This window comes from the organism of the source record quoted next, unplaced genomic scaffold, assembly GCF_019419815.1.
Source record: "Pyrus x bretschneideri cultivar Hongxiangsu unplaced genomic scaffold, Pyrus_bretschneideri_v1 Contig86, whole genome shotgun sequence".
In the NCBI taxonomy this organism is placed as follows: Eukaryota; Viridiplantae; Streptophyta; class Magnoliopsida; order Rosales; family Rosaceae; genus Pyrus; species Pyrus x bretschneideri.
This window is the reverse complement of record NW_025999827.1, coordinates 245,445-261,974: the sequence shown is the minus strand read 5'-3', so window position 1 is coordinate 261,974 and position 16,530 is coordinate 245,445. Positions and strand designations below refer to the sequence as shown.

The following is a 16,530-nucleotide window of genomic DNA, read 5'->3' as shown; positions in this document are numbered from 1 at the left end:
TTGCAGCTTGAATGTCGCAATTCGGGTCCGAGAAGTAGCATTTCTTGTTACATTTTTCATGACTTGACCAAACCTGCGTGTGATTCATAACGACAGATGCATCATCTTTGACATGATAAGTGTTACTGAACAAGAAATTTCACTTTTACAAGTGGAAAGATAGCCTACAAGGTGAATTAAAACACGTTATTGAGATCTTAGTTTTCTTTGTTTCCATTTATTTATTCATGGTGAACGAAAGAAGTAAAGTAGGTCATTTGCTACCCCTTTTCCAGGCCATTTTTATGCATGACAACTGAACCGCGCGGTGCCATTGCGTGATTAGGTAACGTACCATTCAAGTTCGTATCAAGTATTAGTGAACCTTAATCCGATCAATTTATTTATTTAATTTTTTTTTTTTTGGACAAACGATGTTATCTATACTGTGTGTGTGAGAGAGAGAGAGAGAGAGGGGCGGCGGGGGGGAGTGGACAAGTTTTATAATGAAATAGCAATAATTTGGTTCAAATTATCATTTGGCGAGAATTGAACTTAAGATTTCTCACTTACAAGTAAAAGGGAATATTACTAGACCGTTGTACTAAATGGCTAACCCGATCAATTAAGTTAACCCTGTGGATGTCTTCACAATGACCCAACCAATATATCATCTGTGTCATGTTTGAGTTGATTCATATTTCTCGAGCCAAAAACTCAACATTTGAACCCTCTAATTGCTGTACATTCCTCATACCACTCCAGAATGAAAAAAGGTCCATGATTCGAGTTCGCAGCTCGTCTACAATGGTGTCCATTTTGTCTCTCTGTCTCAAGGCCTCTCGCAACGTTTGCTCTAACTGCAATCCGACCTTGACTGAGTTTGTGATACGAAATGAAAAATAATTTTTCCACTTCGATTTTCTTCTCTTCCGCATTCCTTGCTTTTCCCATAAGACTTTCATTGAATAATTAAAGGAGAATCAACGGACAGAAACAAGAAGATAGCTGCGGAAGGAACTTCCGACCATATGAAGAAAAACGGAAGAAAAAGAAATGTGAGCGATAAATTGGGTGTTACATTTGTCCAATTTGAGGGTTACTAGAGTTTCAAATGTATCTCATTTTCCTATTGGGCCTTTCTCAAATTTTAAAAGCCCAGTCTCATATATTAGACCGTTGAATTCTGATTTTATTTATTTCCTTCTTTTCAAGCAATATTACAATATTACAATCTAATTTAACCAAAGTAAGAAATATTCGAACTTAAGTAAAAATGGAGGCATACTGCTTTAGTTAATTCGACTACATTGATGAATACGAATTGATCAACACATGAAATGTTAGAGGGAATAATAGACACAAAGTTGATGATTAATGATATGATTAAATGTCACTCAGTATTATGATTCAGCAGTATTATTCTTCACTAAAAATCTTAGGTTCGAAGCTCCTAGATGACGAATTCGATACCAATTTATTTTCCTCATTCTTTAGTGTAAACATTAACATCTGCACTTAGACGTCAAAGAGTCAACATGGATCAACGCTATGGGTGCAAATTGGATTGGAAATTTCAATCCGAGCCGAAAATTTCTGTTTCGAGTCCTAACATTTTTGAACGAATTTTTTTTTAGATTAGGATGACAATTGGAACAACCTACAAATATAGCAAAAATTCAGAAAAAATATTGTATGGTTGATATATAAAAGTCTGAAAATTTTTTGTCTTCCAAAATGTAGGATATCCAAATTATGTATTGAAAATTTCGATAATTCAATTCTGAAATTGGAACTATTATTTGATTTCGAAACTCTCTTGGATTGGTGTTGAAATGCTTGTTTCCAATTTGACTCGGACGAAAATCACCCCTAATCACAGCATCCCACAAGCAACGGATTTGGATCCTCTCCTGAGCTAATGGAGAGGATCCTCCTCATCAATCATCGTGAGCCGTTGGATTTTTATCCAACGGCTACAATCATTATAACTTTAAAGGGACCCCCTGTTTGTAGCCGTTGGATAAAAATCTAACGGCCTACGATGATTGATGAGGAGGATCCTCTCCATTAGCTCAGGAGAGGATCCAAATCCGCAAGCAACGGCCCTCCTCTTTAAGCACAAGACCAGTCGTGGTATGCGCTGCTTTGTTACAATCTCTAGCACAAAAGGAGCCTTAGTTATCGTTTTCTTCCCGAGGAAGATACCACTAACGTGAATTTGGAATTGTACGAACGTCACTAGGTTTTGACTGTTGAGAATTTGAGTCCAAAGTTTTGTGTTTATTGTATAATACTTGAAAAACAAGGCCAAGAGCAGCACCTGGCTTGTTCCACGAAAATTTCGTGACGAAATCCCCTTTTTGTCTGCTCTGTCTTGTGCATCTCCCTTCCATGAACTCCAAGATTCCTTCCAACCCAATGCTTATGTTGTATTCCTTGATCATATCTAGATGACTAACTATTGTTTGAGTTGGATAATCTTTTGCAAGCAGGAAGTTTGAATGACGAAATAAAATTATTAATAGTACGAATTATGAGATAATGTTGTGAGATTGATAAAACGAGTGATTAGTGTTGGATTAGCTTGCTAACATGTACAACTTAAACCCTCTTATCAGTAAGTTGTGGATTCTCTTAACGGAGAGGATCTTAATGCCACGTAAGTAATATCGCTTGTAATAATAAAATAAAATAAAAATTTCTATATTTTGATATGAATCATTAGAAATTTGAAATTAAATCCCTGACATTAACTCGGACACCAAAGTATGGCCAAGTGCTTCGAAACTTGAAAGTGATGGCTCTAGTGCCCTGTGCACTTCTTGACAAAAGGCTGATGTCAATTCGGGGCAATCGGACGACACGTCGACACCTGCCTTTTCGCATATTTAACCTATAAATTTTGACGCGTTTATTTTAGTGGAGAATACAATATCAATCTCTTTGTAAATGCCATAATGTGATAATCCATTGTTTTTATAAAACACTTTGTTTGTTCATCTATTAGTAATGTAAGATGATTAAAAAATTTTAATTTAGTTGATTTTTTTTTTTTTTGCGTATATGATTTATAAACAATGGCTAAGAAAATACACGGATTTAATTATCAAATCAAAAATAAAGACGGCATAGGAGTACGTAGAACGAGAAATGTAAGCCAATGAGATTAGATAAAATTAAGCAGATGACAATGACTATAAATAAAAGTAAAATTTTAATCTCAAATTTCTCTCGAAAAGAACATAAGCCTTGTAAGTTTCCCCCAAAAAAAAAGAAAAAGAAAAAAAGAAAAAAAGAAAAAAAGAAAAAGAACATAAGCCTTGTATACACCTTTTCTCTCATATTCTCTTAGTTGTATTCCTGTTGTTCCATATTCTCTTAATGCGTCCCTTGTCGCAAGCATAAAAAAATATTCTGGAACCATTGGTTGGCCCCAACTGTCCACGAAAGGCCAATATAATGATATATTATCCACTTTTTGTGTAAAACAATAAGGGGGTGAACCGGTGAAGGTGGCAGTTTAGCAAGCAATTGCCTAGTAGGGAAGTCTGTCTTCTTTGTATTTCTCAAAATATTGTAGTCAGCCGGTTTACCACTTGGAAATAATATCTCATTAGGATCGAAATAGGAAGAGATTCTATCCGATAGCAATTTACATGGAACAGATTCATCATTATATGATGTTAGAATCTAATAATATAATCTTATGTGTTAAAAATTTACGCATGTCATTGTTTAATTGGAACTAGAAGTTACTGTAACGATGAACTCGTTCGACGTAGGTCTTTGTAATGAAGAGATAGTTTCAATAGTGTCAGCTGCCCAATAAATGTTTTTCATGCGTTCAAAAAGGGTTTCATACCTTTGACAAGGAAAAAAAAGATTTCATAATCCAATAGACATTTACCATTACATAGTAAGAAAACCTCTCTTCCAAATAGATGGGACTTACATGGAATAAGTCTACTGCCACATGACATTCCAACAAAATAATTTCATGACCGAAAGTGACAATAATAGAAGTTGCTCCGCTCAAATAGGGCTGCACTATATGTCATGGAGTCTCAGTTATAGGTTATAACTAGCTAGGGTTTACAGACACGCACACACACCTTCGTATGTATACAACTCATTTAAAAATCATCTCGTTACCAAACATTTTAATATTTAAACGACTAAGTCTATCAGATATTACATGATGCATACAATATGCAAATAATGAATATGGCTGGAAAGCATATATAGTATATTACATTATCGATTGCAGCGTAAGTCCATGACGGAGAATATTATACAGAGAAGTGAAAATGATGCCCATAACTGAAAACTTCAGTGAGTTTGCTTCATGGAGAGAATTTCATGGTGGGTTATTGCAGAAGGAGACAAGCCATACTTGTTGGCATCTGTCCACAAGACCGGCTAGTTGATGCTCTTGTCAAGAAAATACTTTCGTTTTCACGTGGAAGAAAGGAAAACCTACATGCAACACTGCCGACAGGTTGATATATAAAAAAATCATTAAAACGCATGATGCTACATAATCGACTTAACGTCCCTGTCATAGAAAATTTTCTCTACTTATCTTCTTACTAAGTGCTAACCAGTGATAGACAAAAATATTTCTACTTTAAACCTAACAAGATTCGTTACACCAAAATTGACCAACAATCTATAACAGTCATAAAAATGCGAATGAACTTATTCCAAATTAAGTCTCCTTTATCTCGGTTACAGATTTAAAGGGTACAATTATATGGAAAATACTTGCATTCCTTAAGGATAACATGTATTCATTGTAAGAATTTTATAATTAGAATCGTTCAATTTCTTAATCTTTATTTACACATTGTGGAGCCAAAAATAACCAATAGGCGACACGTAGATTTTTGGGTATAAAAGGACAAAATTACCCTCGAGGCACACCGAAACTCTTAAGCACGAGCAGTGGACAATCATCCCTCAATCAAGTCAAAAGTGCCCAAATAGGTATTTATTTACAACCTATTTAATCCATCCTTATCATATCTTCTCCACAAGATAACCCCCAAATCCTTCCTCTTTTATTATAATAATTAGCTAATTAATTAAATAATTATTCCATTAATTAGCTAATTAATCACAAATCAAGAACCTAACCCACAAAACCATCCAAGTGGCCAATCCATCTCCCAAGGTGGCCAGCCACATCCCTACATAAGCCCTCTCATTCGCTCCAAAACTCAATTCCAATTCTCTTGCAAAACTCTCTAACTTCTCCAAACACTTTTCCCTCAAAATTCTAACTTTAGCATCGGAGGTTCTTCAGCCAAAGCCCCCCCCATTCATCATGGGTGCCTGAGGCTCTTGGCCTTGACCTAAGGTGTTATTTGTTTTTTAGGTGCAATTTTGTCCAAGAGAAAGGAGGAGGAAATTTGCATCCACAAATTGGTGCTTTCATTGAGAGTTGAGTTACACGCTCGTAAAAGACTCTCGCATCTAAGGTTTCTTGTTTCTTTGCCTATTTGTAGATTTTTCGTATATTCTTATTCTAGGAATTTTTATTTCCAAAAATTCCTTGATAAAACGTAAAAGAAATGTACAATGGCAAGAGATTCGGAAGCCTCGACGAACAGAAATTCCAATGTTCAAGGATTAGGACTGCGGCGATCTACAAAGCTTAACATAGCTGTGAGTCGAGAGGCGCCCCAACGAGGCACCACCGTGGCAACCACCATAGTGACCACCACAACAGCCATCTTTGGCAAATCCTACGGCGCCACAACCACGGTCCAAGCCGTGCCATTCAAGCCCACATGGGCCCAAGCCCAAGGTAAGACGACCGAGCCACTCAAACCCAACACGAACCCAATGCGTTGCCAAGCCGAGCCCTAGCCTCGTACCCACGTGCGCCACATCGAGCAACCCACTCCCGTGGCCTAGCTTGCTCCCGCCGAGTAGCCTACTCTCGCGGCCCAGCCTGTTCCCGTTGAGCAGCCTACTCTCACGACCCAACCTGCTTCTGCGGCCCAGCTTGCTCTCGTGGCCCAGCCTGTTCCCGCTAAGCAGCTCACTCCTGTGGCCTAACTTGCTCTTGTGGCCTTCCAAGAAGCCCAAATTTATCAAAGATTAGTTCAACCATCTCAGCTCCAAATTTTCGGACTGATGATTGAACTGAGAGCATTTTCACCACATTTTTTACGGATTTGACATTTCCTAACTCAAATCTCGCGCCCGGAGTTTACCACACTTCCACTGCTTAAGGAGATACATTCATTCCAAGCTCTTCTAACCCAAATGGAAAAGAATACTTGTCTCGACAAGTCATAAAGTTAACGAGCACCCTTGCACAACAGACGACCTTGGTGAACCAGTTCTTGCAGTGCACCGAGATGGAATATGCCCTAGACAAGGTGTCCCGAAGTAGGATAAGGGTAGACAAAGAACCTCTCCAGCAGTGTCCCGGCAAGCAGCCATTCGACCAGCCATGAACCAAGCGTTCGGGCAGTGCACATTCCCGATTAGGCCCCCGAGATAACGTATACTCCCGTCTTAGCGCGCAGAGGAGGCTACACTCTCGGCTAAGCCCACGGACGAGCATATACTCACGGTTGGGGTCACACTCTGATAATCAATATGAGCAACCTTCCAAGCGAAGTGTTCATTTGTGGCTAGGCTCGTAAAGAGCATCTTTTATCTCACATTGGAGTCGGCAGTATGACGGACGAAGAGAAGCAGTCACTCAATCCGGTTCAAGTTCAACTAGTAGCCTATGAGGAACTCTCTCGCCTGCTTGGAACGCACCACATACACCGCAGCCGCAACATAGATGAGCCAAACAAATAAAAGAGCAGCCTAGACCAGCAGGTCACGACTAGGGGCAGCCAAAAGTTCTGCTACCCCAATAAAGGCAAATTCATGAAGAATTAGAAAGGTTCCTGACCAAACGATTGTGCAATTTCTAACGCAACGAGGTCATTGAAGAGGCACTATGATGAGACATGACCAACATAAGCAGGTCACCTTTCACAGACGAGATCGAGTAGATAGAGCCTTCATGCAAGTTCAGCATGCCACATTTCACATCTTTCAAAGGGGATAGAGACCCGGAGAAACACCTAAAACACTATCGAAGCACAATGATCCTCTATCGAAACAACGACGATCTTATGTGCAAGATATTTGCCATCATTCTACAAGGGGAGGCGCAAGATTGGTTCTCCACCCTGCCGCCACAATCCACCCGGAGTTTCGACGAAGTTTCTTTGGTTTTCGCCAAAGAATATTCATCCTAGCACTCGATCAATAAGAAGTTTGACCACTTGTTCAACATCAAAAAGAACCCAAAGGAGTCGCTTCGTGACTATGTGAAGAGGTTTAAAGAAGAGAAGGCAAGGATAGTCGAATGCAACGACTCGATAGTTAGAGCAGCCTTCCAAAAATGACTTCTAGCAGACCACCCGCTATTCAGAAAATTGATCATGAAATAAGATCTAACTCTGGTAGACTATTTTGCTCTGGCAGAGAAGCATGCACTTTGGGACGAGGCTCGTCGATGCACATTCAAGGACTTGAAGAAGTACTTGACATCACCTCCCTACTATCCAAAACCGGAAGCAGCGGAGGACTTATTCGCATGTTTGACGGTATCTAAAGCAGCAATAAGCTCTACCATTATACGAAAAAAACTGGGGGCTCGACTACCTGTATTCCACAGTTTAAAAGCTTTCCTCGATGCTGCCAGAAATTCAAAAGCTAACTTTGGCGACAGTTGTTGCAACCTAGAAGCTCAAGTTTTACCTTTAAACGCACACAATCATCCTCATGACGCACTATTCCACCTAATCCAGACGCGCGATAATAAAAGCGTAGACACTGGTGGATGCATAGTTTTCTGATGAATGCAACAACTCGGCCTAAAAAGTGCACCAAGGGCAGATGAACACTAGAACGACACACTTGGAAGCAAGTTTTGTCCTCGTCAGATTCTACATAGGAACAACATGTACCGGTAGTTAAACACCACCTCCTGCTACGTGTTATAGGGTTTAGGGTTTAGGGTACTTGAAGTGAGGGCACTTGAAGAAAACTTTGAGCCCAATTCATGATCAAGCCTCAGCGCCCTTTGAAGAAATTTCCAGTCCATTTCAAGATCAAGCCCTGAAGGCCCTTGGATTGATATCTACATTAAAGGACTTCAAAACGCATCTCCTACATGTGACAAACACATGTATACGACGCGCCTTGAAGTGGGGGCATTTATAGACATCGAAATTTCAGTGAAATAAATGTTGATCAATAATTAAAATTTCAATGTTCACGTATCACATAAATTTTACACGTATCATGTAACTCAACAAAAAATCGAACAAAATCAGAAAAGTCGTCAAATAGGACATGTGTCAACACCTGGCAGAAATGATTTATTTCATCTGAATATTATATTCAAAATTAGGCCTTTAAAAAGTCTATAAATATAAGCCAATTTCATTCATTTCACTTCACCAATTCACATCACACCAAAACCTTGAAGCTTTGAAACTCTAAAGCTCTCAAGCAAATCCTGAAGGATCAAGAAAGCCCTCTTCGTTCTTTGTCAAATCCTCCTTCAAGATCAAGCCCTGATGGCCCTTGAAGAAACTTCCCTCAACCTTCAAGATCAAACCCCGACGGCCGTTGAAGAAAGCGTTCATCGTTCATCATCCGTTCATCCTAAGATCAAGCCCCAACGGCCCTTTGGATCAACAACATCAACAAATCCACACACCTATTCTTCAAGATCAAGCCCAAAAGCCCTTGAAGATCTATTCATCAACCGTTCATCTTAAGATCAAGCCCCGACGGCCCTTTGGATCAACAACATCAACAAATCCGCACAACTGTTCATCCCTAGACCAAGCCCCGATGGCCCTTTGGATCAACAGCCCATCCACAGATCTACACTTACGAAGATAGAATCAGATGATCAAATTGTAAAAGATATTGTAACCCCAAAATCATTAATACAAAATATTATTTTGTACACGTGTTCTTGTTTTAGGATAATTCATGTTTACAATGTTGGATTAAACATCTGCTCATGCATGTTCACGGGTTAATTAATAAGTAATTAATTAATGTTGCTTTACATCTCTTTGTGTACAATAGGACGCATTGAAAACCAAAAAAGAATAAAAAGAAACATATCAAAATTATGTTAAAAATGAATATTATGAAAAAAAAATGAGTATAATGTCTTGCCAATAAAACATGCAAAATTGTTAAGTTATTTTCTCTAACGTAGTCCGCACAAGCGTAGAATTACTTTGGTGCCTTTGCAATCAAGAAATTTAATGAAAGATAAGACATTGTCACACTACATTTAAAAGTCCTCTAATGCCTTAAGTTAGACTTAGGGCCAATTTGAGATTGCTGTGCTTTTTAAATAAATTGTAATTATGTTGTGCTTTAAGAATAATTGGCTGCAAAATAAAGTAGTTAAGAGTCTAATAAACTGTAATTTTAAAAATGTTATTCTTGAATGAGGTATTCAACTCCGGGGATGAATCGAAAAAGAAATATTTATTGGTTCTACCTCCAATTTTTTACGAAGAGAATGAATCCTTTTTATTGAAGGATTAGAAGGAGAAAAAAAAAAAAAAAAAAAAAAAAAAAGGTCCGGACCTTTTGTGAGAATGATTTGGAAGATCCAAAATCAAAAATAGTGAGAGTATGAAAGCTAGTGTAAATGCAATGTCTACAAGGATAGATAATGTCGTTGTTTAAAACTAATAAGCTTATTACATGAAGTAAAAATATTCTAAAGGCTCAACTCCGTTTTTTATTAAAGCAATTTTTAAAAGGTGCTATCTGAAGACCATTACTTTTAAAATATGCAGTATATTTTATTGTTACCAAACACTGTTTTACTGCTTAATTTTAAAGTGAAACAGTTTTTAGCGAAAAAAAAAAAACAATACCAAACTGGGGCTTAACCCAGGAAGATGAATTACAAGGTAAATCTTTCTTGGCTAAGGAATGGTTGCATTTTTTAGGGGTGCTACTTAGGTTGGGCCAATCCGAACCCGTCCATGTCCAACCTAACTTTAAACTCGAACAAGTGGATTTTTCTTTTGGTTATAACCCGCTTGAACCCAACTCAATTTTAACCCGTTCATTGATTGGGTTAAGTTGAGTTGATCATTTGCCCATCCATCCCCAACCCAACCCAACCCAACCCAACCTAACTAACCAAACCCAATCTATCCAGATTGTAACCCATAACAATTAATGCTCATACTACACCCAAGTGAGCCAAGTCCAAAAACCAACACGCTTTCTAATATTTTTTTTAATAAATTACCCTTTATAATTACTTAAGCTTTTAGGAAATAAGAGGCTTTGATTAGTCAGCCCATATGTGTAGTCTCTAAATCCTAAAGCTTTACAGTAGATGGATTTATGAAATTAAAGTTAGCTAGCTTTGATGCTACTTGGCTTAATTTTTTTAGGATTTCTCGGAAACTAAATTGTTACAAGATTAAACTTGAAAAAGTTGGGTAATCCGAACCCAATCCAAGTAAACCCTAACCTAATTAAACCCAAGCCCAAATGAACCCGAATGAAACCCAACCCAAATTGTAAAAGTTGTGTTAGGATTGTGTTAACCTTCCAACCCACCCGAGTTGCACCCCTAGCATTTTTTATGGGAATGAGCATGCCTTTATATAGTGGCATATCTGAACTCAAGGATGACTCATTAGGGCACACATGATACTCCCTAAGTAGTTGTTTTGAACCCACGGTATCCCATCTCATTTGAACAACAATGGTTGAATATGGGAGATGTGATATTTAGGACATCAATTAGGAGTTCTGTTTATAAAGGGCACCATTGAATTTTGCCCGGATCCGATCTAAATCCGATGTAATTAATAAAATATCGATCGTGACTTCCAATCTGATTATCCAAATAAAATCCAAATTCGATTATTAATGAATTTGGATATGGATCGAAGCTAATTCCAATCCAACTTAATATAACACTAGCCTCTCTGCACGCACTAACGTGCGTGCGAGATGCATTTTTGCATCACGGGCGCGTAGCGCCCCAAAGATGTGTTGTTTTAGATATTCTTATATTTCTTAAGTGATTATTTTATAAAATGTGTTTGTGTCCATCACAACAATTTCTTATTATTTTCAATTTTTTATTATGTTCAATCATCTAACTTAGTCTTTTTGCACCTACCCATTGTACCCAAAAATGAAATTTATGAATTGTACACTAACCAATCCACCTTTTTTTTCTTTTTTTTTTGCTTGCTAATTATTATGGTGTTTTTTTTTTTTGTTTGGCTGATAGAATTTGATTTCACGAAATGAGCTATGCTTGATCATTATTATGACTTTGGTAATTAAGTTACTCAGTCTAGTTAGAATTTTGTTATCTCCATCAGTACCATTTTACCCTTATATATTGTACAGAAGATCAAGAGTTAGGTTCCTTAAACTCTCATATAAAAAATAAAAAAATATGCTTAATTATTTAATGTTGTATAGAAAATATGAAATGATCAATATATTTTGTAACATGAGGATTAGTGGTTGTATTAAAAGGGTGCACAACAACATTTTTTTATTATGGTGGACAAAAAGGTATTATGGGCAATATTTGGCGTCATTCGAGCAGGTTGGCAGATCATTTGTTCAATGGTTGTGTGAATGGGATAGTTGATGCAGTTAGAGGAGTGAGTACATAATTATGGGTGTGCCATTTTGGGTTGGGACTGAGATGTTCAACATTAGAGCATGGGCCAGGCTACGTAGTTCTAATTGCTTGAGTTGAAGAAAGGTTGATGAGATAATGATGTTACCGTACAATCATCCCATCATTCCAAAGTGATAATGGTGTTATCGCATGCCATATTGTCATATTGCCACATTTGTTGAATAATTTAGGAGCATATATTCCATCCAATTTGCACATATGTGAGTAATCTCTCATACATTTTTTACTATTTTTTCTTTAAAACAACAACGAAGATAAAATGGGAAACATATACTATTTATAAATAAAAAAATTTGAAAATATGACATGTAATTTGATTTCTAAATACATATTGACAACACTTAATGTCCTTAAATCAAAATGTTTCAGATTCATAAGTTTTCAATCAAAGTTATAGGCTAGCTAGGGATGAACTCCTAATATATGAAGCAAAGCAAAATATGGACAACATGTACATATGTAAACATAGCGCCTACGTGTGAAATCAAAGCCATGCTTACCACCCATTTGCTTGCACTTGATGCTTTAGATTTTCATGGTTAATCTGCAAGCAATGATGATAAAATAAGAAGTCTAACTATAATGCACAATCCCAACTATAAAGATTGTAAGCAACTTAACCTAAATACCTTTAAGTTTGACAATTTTCTCATGGCAATACTTTTACTCCAGTTACTTGTAGAATACTGAAAGATAAATATATTTGTTAAGTTTGAGGTAACAAATTGTAACAATATTTACAAAATTAAATAATAAGAAATATTACCTTCATCTTGTACTTCAATCTTTGTACTTTGAGACGGGTGTGATGCTTGTAAAATTGACAAAAAATGCAATTTTATTTATATTTGAAAATTGAATGCAATTTGAATTTATAGTATACTTTTGTATGAAAATAAGAGAAGACTTACCGTATTTAGAAAAGTTGTTTGGCCACTGTTAATCTTTTTTCTGCACCCATAAATTGTTTTATTTTATTTTATAATTTGAGATAATTAATTTGTAGAATGATATAGAGAATGCCATTAAAAATAAATAGGTAAGAAATGGTGTTGTACCTTATTTGTTGGACTTTATTCCAAATACGTATGATATGAGGAGTTGTTGAAGGTTTTAATTCTTCCACAGCCTTTTTCATGCGCCACCTATATATTGAAGGTATATACAATGTTAGATTTCTTGTAACAAATTTGTATATAATTTAGGATACATACTGCTCATGCTTCTTCTTTTTCCACTCTTTGAGAATTAGTTGGCTTAGATCAGTAGTTTTTACTCCAACAGATATCTCCCAACCAGGTGTAAAAATACAGACACGTTTGTTTGAGATCTTATCAATAGGTTCCTTCTTCATTTTTTGTGGGTATTCTTGTAAATATCCTAAGAATGAAAACAAATAATTTTTAAAATTACCATAGCACACGTATAGTACATTAAGATAATCAAAATTGAAATTCACAATCTGACCAAAATTTAAAAAACGCACAATGAAGATTTCAAAGGAAGAAATTAAAAAACACAACTGAAGCTAAATCTGGGAATCATACAATTACATATTATGCTAACATGGAAATGTGTAAAATGAGTACAACCATGCATGGAAAGGAAGTGAAAACCCACCAATCTCGTACGACTTTGCTTCCATCACCATGCTTCTAGTATCCAATTAATGACAGCATGCATGCTAAAAATTGACGGAGATGGGGATTGAGCTCATATCATTTACAAACACAAAATAAAAAAGATCAAAGAAAAAGAACAACTTAGAGAAGTGAAGGCGGAGCAAAAAAAAAAAAGGGGGAGTATAAGATTTGGCCACATAATCAAAGGAGATGGGGAGTACATATAATAATATTGTAGCCGGAATGGAACAAATGGGAATGTACGTGGGAACTAAGAAATTACTGCTTGGTAGTGGGAGAAGTTCACTGTTTTTTTTTAAACTAACAATAACCTCTATCCCTTTTCTCCCACATTATTATTATTATTTTTAATATAATTTTGTTAGATATTAATATCTCCTCCTAAAATGGAGGAGATACGTTCCTGTCCATTTATTTTTTTTTAAACTTTTTCTTCCTTTTTTTTTTTCCAATAAAACAAATTTTAATTTTATGTTTAATATTTGTCTCCTAAAATGGAGAGTAGTTACGTTGCTTTTGTTTAATATAATTTTGTTAGATATTTTTAATATAATTTTGTTAGATATTAATATTTCCTTCTAAAATGGAGGAGAAGTTATTCACAACATTCCTGTTGTTTTATTTGTTTTTTTGTTTCCTTTTTTTTTTTTTTTCCAATATAACAAATTTTAATTTTTCTGTTCAATATCTCTCTCTTCTAAAATGGAGAGCACTTATTCACTATGTTGCTTTTTTTTTTTACTTAATTTTTTAATATTTCTCTCCTAAAATGATGTTTAGTACAATTATCTCTGACTTTAATATCTCATCCTAAAATGGAAGAGTCATTCATCACGTCCCCTACTTTTATTTGTTTCTTTTTGTTTAATATAATTTTGTGAGATATTAATATCTCATCCTCAAATGGAGGAGTTACCCATCACGTCCCTTTACTTTTATTTGTTGTTTGTTTGTTTAATAATCTAAAATATAGCAAGAACCGTACTAATCAAAATGGAAGCATAAACATTCTAAGAAATATTTGTTAAAAATCATGCATCAAGAAATTAAGGTGAATAAAAGAGAAGAATAACTAAAAAAGAAACCCGGCTAGTCAAAATTTTTTTGAGGCGCTTTCCCATAGATATCTATTTAAAAAACCACACGATAAATGCTCATAGCAGTTTCAAAAATGACGCCACATTCATCCTCTTCTCTTCCGAACGGTTTTGCCATTTTAGTTTGGATTATCTATTTTTTTTCTATTTATTTTAATTTGTTTTATTTTTAATATTTTTTTGTTGCCTTTTTATTATTTATCTCTCTCTCCTCTCCATAACTACTAACTTTTAGAAGATAATTATCATGATTTTTTATTTTAATTACCATGTTTTGTTTCCAATACAGTTTATGATAAGTTAAATTCTTTTTTACGTTTTTGTCCTCGATTTTGGGATTTTTTGGACTTTGATTGTGAAGGAAACAAAGGGACTTTTTTGGTATTTCCAAATGCTTCACTAAACTGGCCTTCTCACTTTATATATATAGAACTAAAAATTGACGGAGATGGGGATTGAGCTCATATCATTTACAAACACAAAATAAAAAAGATCAAAGAAAAAGAACAACTTAGAGAAGTGAAGGCGGAGCAAAAAAAAAAGGGGAGTATAAGATTTGGCCACATAATCAAAGGAGATGGGGAGTACATATAATAATATTGTAGCCGGAATGGAACAAATGGGAATGTACGTGGGAACTAAGAAATTACTGCTTGGTAGTGGGAGAAGTTCACCCTTTTTTTTTAAACTAACGATAACCTCTATCCCTTTTCTCCCACATTATTATTATTATTATTAATATAATTTTGTTAGATATTAATATCTCCTCCTAAAATGGAGGAGATACGTTCCTGTCCATTTATTTTTTTAAACTTTTTCTTCCTTTTTTTTTCCAATAAAACAAATTTTAATTTTATGTTTAATATTTGTCTCCTAAAATGGAGAGCAGTTACGTTGTTTTTGTTTAATATAATTTTGTTAGATATTTTTAATATAATTTTGTTAGATATTAATATTTCCTTCTAAAATGGAGGAGAAGTTATTCACAACATTCCTGTTGTTTTATTTGTTTTTTCGTTTCCTTTTTTTTTTTCCAATATAACAAATTTTAATTTTTCTGTTTAATATCTCTCTCTCCTAAAATGGAGAGCACTTATTCACTATGTTGCTTTTTTTTTTTTTACTTAATTTTTTAATATTTCTTTCCTAAAATGATGTTCAATACAATTATCTCTGACTTTAATATCTCATCCTAAAATGGAAGAGTTATTCATCACGTCCCCTACTTTTATTTGTTTCTTTTTGTTTAATATAATTTTGTGAGATATTAATATCTCATCCTCAAATGGAGGAGTTACCCATCACGTCCCTTTACTTTTATTTATTGTTTGTTTGTTTAATAATCTAAAATATAGCAAGAACCGTACTAATCAAAATGGAAGCATAAACATTCTAAGAAATATTTGTTAAAAATCATGCATCAAGAAATTAAGGTGAATAAAAGAGAAGAATAACTAAAAAAGAAACCCGGCTAGTCAAAATTTTTTTGAGGCGCTTTCCCATAGATATCTATTTAAAAAACCACACGATAAATGCTCATAGCAGTTTCAAAAATGACGCCACAGTCATCCTCTTCTCTTCCGAACGGTTTTGCCATTTTAGTTTGGATTATCTATTTTTTTTCTATTTATTTTAATATGTTTTATTTTTAATATTTTTTGTTGCCTTTTTATTATTTATCTCTCTCTCCTCTCCATAACTACTAACTTTTAGGGGATAATTATCATGATTTTTTTATTTTAATTACCATGTTTTGTTTCCAATACAGTTTCTGATAAGTTAAATTCTTTTTTACGTTTTTGTCCTCGATTTTGGGATTTTTTGGACTTTGATTGTGAAGGAAACAAAGGGACTTTTTTGGTATTTCCAAATGCTTCACCAAACTGGCATTCTCCCTTTATATATATAGATATTATTTGATTTTAATATTATAGTAAAAGATTAACTAGACAGATATTGTTGTACAAATTGACAACTAATAAAAGTAAAAAATTTTAAGTTCAATTCTTAACAGCATTAATAATTTTTATGGTTAAAATACAATGATTAAAGGGCCAAATAA

General features: G+C 35.0%; 1 long non-coding RNA gene across 1 annotated transcript; it reads right to left on the bottom strand.

Moving 5' to 3' along the window:
* Positions 1 to 12,073: 12,073 nt before the first annotated feature.
* Positions 12,074 to 12,419, bottom strand: LOC108866540. The gene is made up of 2 exons (XR_001952417.2): positions 12,358 to 12,419; positions 12,074 to 12,272 (listed from the first exon to the last, which is right to left on the bottom strand). It is a non-coding gene; the product is annotated as an uncharacterized LOC108866540 (long non-coding RNA).
* Positions 12,420 to 16,530: the final 4,111 nt, after the last annotated feature.